Source organism: Lycium barbarum, chromosome 4 (genome assembly GCF_019175385.1).
Source record: "Lycium barbarum isolate Lr01 chromosome 4, ASM1917538v2, whole genome shotgun sequence".
NCBI classification, from domain to species: domain Eukaryota; kingdom Viridiplantae; phylum Streptophyta; class Magnoliopsida; order Solanales; family Solanaceae; genus Lycium; species Lycium barbarum.
In genome coordinates this window covers 137,362,168-137,368,167 of record NC_083340.1, presented here as the reverse complement: position 1 = coordinate 137,368,167, position 6,000 = coordinate 137,362,168, and positions in this window count along the sequence as shown.

The window sequence follows — 6,000 nt, the reverse complement described above, 5'->3', positions numbered from 1 at the left end:
AACTGATAACGGAACTGAGTTCACATGTATGAAGAATTACTTCTTCGAACATGGAATTCTTTTACAAACATCTTGCACAGGGACACCACAGTAGAATGGAAGAGTTGAAAGAAAACACTGTCACATTCTTGATGTGGCGCGAGCATTGAGATTTCAAGGTCATCTTCCGATCAAATTCTGGGGAGAATGCATTTTGGACTACGAGATACTTGATCAATAGAACACATCTTCGGTTTTGAATGGGAAAAACCCCTATGAAATTTTATACGGGGAGGCGCCCCTTTATGATCACTTAAGGGTGCTAGGGTCACTATGATATTCACAAACAAAGGGAAGAACGAGGGACAAGTTTGAAAGTCGGAGTCGTAGGCATGTCTTCTTGGGATATCCCTATGAACAGAAGGGTTGGAGATTGTATGACTCCAGAGAACAATGAATATTTAGTCTCAAGAGATGTAGACTTCTACGAGACAAAGTTTTCTTTTACCGTAGGAATAAAGAAACCAGTACAACTTGGAAGAAAACCTGACTGATAATGTAGGTATGAGTGAAACTCGAATGGACGAAGTACAGATACCGGATATCAAACCTACGCATCAGCCAGAATTAGATCGGAAAAATGTCAGTCCAAATAGAGAAAACATGGAGAAAGTACAGACGAAAGGTATCTGAGCCGACGGTATGCTACCGGAGGAGCAATTAGGTCGGGGTAAATGTCAGAATCATGAATCAATTCGGTTGCGCGACTATGTCACTAAAACATTCCGGAAAAAAAGTCCACCAACGCGTCCGGCCGATCCTCAAAAACCCTCTAGTGCGCCTTATTCTTTAGGTCACACTATATCTTGTGATAATTTTTTCTCACAACACCAAAGCTTCCTTGCCGCAATCACCACAGGAACCGCGTCAAAAACATCCTCGGAGGCAATGAAAAAAGAACATTGGAGAAAGACTATGCAACAAGAGATCCAAGAATTCGATGATAATGGAACATGGACATTAGAAATATTACCACCGAATAAGAAAGCACTCGGATGTATATGGTTATATAGGATCAAGTACAACTCTGACGGCCCAATCAAGCGATATAAAACTCGGTTGGTCATTTTCAGAAATAAACAGGAGGAAGGAATTGTTACAATGGAACGTTTGCTCTGATTTCTAAGGTAGTAACCGTTCAGACCTTTCTAGCAGCTGCGGCTGCGTAAAATTGGGAGTTGCATCAGCTAAATGTTCATAATGCCTTCTTGCACAACGGCCTTAGGGGGAAGTGTATATGAAATTGCCACCGGGATTTTGTGTTCCTGGTCCAGGCCTCCGAAAATCTTCGTATGGTTTGAAACAAGCTCCACGGTGCTGGTTCGCGAAATTGTCAACTACTTTGATGAAATATGGGTTCAAACAGTCATACTCAGATTACTCTCTTTTCACGATGCACCGAGGAGGTATGCAACTTAACGTCTTAGTCTATGTGGATGACTTGATCATCTCCGAAAATGACCATAGTGCCATTAAATGACTCAAAGACTGCCTACATGCATGTTTTCACATGAAGGGTTTGGGCCCTCTAATGTACTTTCTGGGAGTTGAAGTTGCACGTGGACCGATTGGATTATTTCTCTGTTAACGAAAATATGCCTTGAATATAATCTCTGAGTCCGATTTACTGGAAGTTAAACCAATCAATACTCCTACGGAACAGAATCACGATTTGTGGTTAGCCAAAGGAGCCACTTTGGTAGATTCAAAACCATACCAACGTCTGATTGGTAGACTAATATACCTCAGTTTTACGAGACCTGAGTTGTCATAATGCGTGCATGCTCTATCCCAATTCATGGAGTAACCAAAGGAAACACACTGGAATGCGTCTCTCCATATGGTGCATTACTTGAAGAAGAACACAGGACAAGACATTGTGATGAGAAAAGATTGTGATCTCCAGTTGTACGGATGGTGTGATTTGGATTGGGTTGGATGTCCGTTGACTCTAAAATCACTTATTAGTTGGTTTATCTCCCTTGGGAATTCACCCGTATCATAGAAAACCAAAAACCAGCACACTGTCTCTCGCTCGTCAGCAGAGGAGGAATATCGATCAATGGCAATGACAGTCAGTGAGTTAAAATGGTTAAAGGGAATTTGGCATAGTTTGAGTGTGAACATAAATCTCTGATAAAAATGTATAGTGATAGTCAAGAAGCATTGTATATTGCGTGAAATCCAGTGTTTTATGAACGAACTAAACACATTGAAGTCGACTGTCACTATGTCATGGACGCGCTGCAGTCCGGAATCATACTTCCCAGTTATGTGTCTACTAGTGAGCAATTGGTCGATGTGTTTACAAAGGCCTTGGGCAGATTGCAGCATGAGTATTTACTTGGCAAGTTGGGCATTTGAGACCCTTATGCTCCAACTTAAGAGGGGGTATTGAGATCAAATGTGATCGGACCAGTTTGTCCGATCACGTCGGTGTGTCGGTAAAGCCCTAAGTCAGTACTAGTATAATTGTAATAGTTATTTATGGTGATTTTGTAATTATGGTACAATAGGATGTTTAGTTCTTTTAGAATAGGATTACCTTACTAGACTAGAGTAAGAAGGACCTTACTTGTATATAAGGAGGTCATTATGATGAATAAAAGGTAGAAAGAATTCTCCCATTATTCTTGTCTCTCTAACTTTTCATCTTTATCTCAGTTTTAGTAACTTCTTAACACATAATTACATAAAGAAAATGTTTTTGCAATCACCAAAGAGGCGGGCTTTCTTATGAGAAAGGATTGCTTTTTGAAGATTTTGGCCAAAAGGTCAATATAACGACCATTTAAACCTCAACAGTAAGATTTTACCGATCAAAAATTAGAAACATTCTACTCTCGACGTATATGCATATTCAAAATCTGAATTTATGAATTATAAATTTTAAATTTTAGGACGACAATTTCAATGAGTAGTAACTAAGTTTAAAATTTAATTTTAATACATTTTCATTGAATTTTTTTGAATTTTATTAAGGCATAATACATAAACAGACCCTCTAACTTGACCCCAGCTAGCAAGTATGCCCTCCAACTTTTGGTGTACATAAGTAGGCAACCTCAACTTGTCTCCACTTTGGCAATTGAACACTCCAGCTGTCATGACCCAGCCCCGTGGGCCATGACTAGTGCTCGAGCTGGACACTCGTATACATACCTGTTAGATATAGTCAATTGAATCTAAGAACAATATGGGAACTTGCAAAAGAACTCCAAAGGTTCATAACGTCATCATATATATATATATATATATATATATATATATATCCAGATAACCTGTCTCCAGAGGAGTCACAACTAATCAAAACATAATATGATACGCAAGCCGACAAGGCTGCCACTACATGTCAATATGATACGCAAGCCGACAAGGCTGCCACTACATGTCAATATGATACGCAAGCCGACCAGGCTGCCACAACAGACGAACATATCCATAGCACATCATATAGACACAGCTGAACAAACTTATACACAACCCACGCATATGTCTACAGACCTCTAAGAGTATCAACAGTGAAATATGACGGGACAGGGCCCCGCCGTACCCCTGGATAAACATATATATACATCAAAAGATGTGTACCAAAAGTCTAGGCTCCGGAACAATGGATCTCTCCAAGACAGCTGAGTAGAAGTCCTAACCTAGAGGATCACCAAATCGAGTATTCGTACCTGCGGGCATGAAACGCAGCCCCCCGAAGAAACGGGGTCAGTACGAGATATGTACTGAGTATATAAAGCATGAAATACAATAAAGAGGATCATGACTGAAATAGAGATTACAGGAGACAAGTATGACATCATAATACCAACGCACTTGCCTTATGAAATTTAAATCATGCACATCAATATCATATATCATACCCGGCCCATTACGGGACTCGGTGAACAAAGTCATCATATACCATCCTTGGCGCCATAATCACATCATCATATCATCATACATATATATATATATATATATATACCGTATCCCGGCCCTCTAGTGAGGGACTCGGTGAACAATGCAGTGAAACTGTGCACGAGAACGTACCCCGGCCTGGGACTCGGTGAAAGGTATATTAACAGTATGCACGAGCATAGTAGTGAGTAACCATATGCAAATCAAATCATCATCTGAAACTCAATAGAATAGGTAGAATGAACTAACACTTGAATATCAGCGGAGACAGTCATGTCAAGTATCCCTCGTATGTCATTATGGATTATGTCAAGTGGGCCTTCAGGAATCATAGACACGTATCAAGATAATATGTGTTGACACCCAATTTTGTCCCACTTTTTCTCCGAAATATCTATTTACGCCTCTAGTATGTTGGCGACTTCAAAGAAAAATAAATAAATAACAAAAAATAAATAAATTATTTTTACTATAATTATTAGCTTCTTATCAATACTGGCTTTGTTGTTGTTGTTATTATTATTATTATTATTATTATTATTATTATTATTATCATTATTATTATTATTATTATTATTATTATTATCATTATTATTATTATTATTATTATTATTATTAGTATTATTATTTTGCTACCAGTATAATTATAACTCGCATTTTTATCATTTCAGCATTTTTACCAATTTATGCACACGCATCGCATTTATCTTTGCACAATTTAATAATAGCGTTTGTCACACCCCATTTTAACCCGCAGATTAAATTAGAAGTACGACATATTGGAGATTCCTGTTTTGTTGTTTGTTTAAGGAGTCGCCACCTAATTATTTATGGTGAATTAGGACACCTAAAGTTTATTAAAGTTATGTTAAAAGTTAACTCTGTTTAAGGTCTGCGAAACTTAAGATTCTAGGTAAGGGTTCAATTAGTCTAAAGGGAAGGTATTATGCACCCTTTAAGACCCATTAACAATGGTTAACCGACCGGACTTATGATTAGTTAGGCTAAGTGTAAATATAATATTGTGGAAAAGAAAATAGCTTTGTAAGTATTGCTAAAATTATAGATAGAAATAGAATGCTATTTAAAATAAGATTTGTAGAAAAATAATGATTTGAGTAAAAGAAGATTCTGAGTGTTAAACGCGAGACTAAAAAGATGTTGCTACAGGCCTTAAATGGAAAATATAGTAATGTTATTCAAAATAAGATTTGTAGAAAATAGGGTAATTTGCTTTTAAAAGACAATTTGACAAATGTGATATTTAAATAAAAATGATGTTATATGAATAGGATGGCATAGAAATGCCTAGAATTATATTCTTAAATATTATGAAAAGGCCATAAGTTTTTTTCTATTTTTTTTTATCACTCTTTACTTAAACAATTTCGGCTAAAAATATATATAATTAGGTAAATCTTGAAAAAAATATATCTCATGTGTTGGTGAGGTTTTGAAATTCCTAAGCTAGTGAGAAGGAAAGAATAATTCGTTTAACCCAAACCATGTAGGCATGCTAGTTAAAAATCAATTATTCAAATGAATGTTATAGATCCTACAAATAGTTTAAAAGAAAAAAATAAAAATAAAGTGATTGTAATTTATGGAATTAACTACCCATTACTAAACTAAAACCCTTAATGTCACTAAGGTTTATCTTCATCAACAAACAAAATGTTAGTCATACAATACACATTAAATGCACACGAAGAAATAAAAATGAAAGAGTAGATATAATGTAAATGGGCTCCGCCCATTTGGGAATGTTGTTGTCTGCTACTGTTGGGCTTGGCCCAGTGATGATGTTGAGTCCCAAATCTAACGACGGCATAGTATCAAAATGAGACTACTCGGGCAGTGGGAGTCTTTATGAAGACTCCGTTTTGCTCCAGAGTGTACATGTAAAGAAATAAGAAATAAAGATAAAGATTAGCGAGCAATTCTTGCACAAACCATATCTTGCAAAGAACATGAATAATTTAAACACAAGTCCTTTCCTTATTTGAATATCTTTCTCAGAGTTCAAACATGTTTTTTACAAACCAAATATGA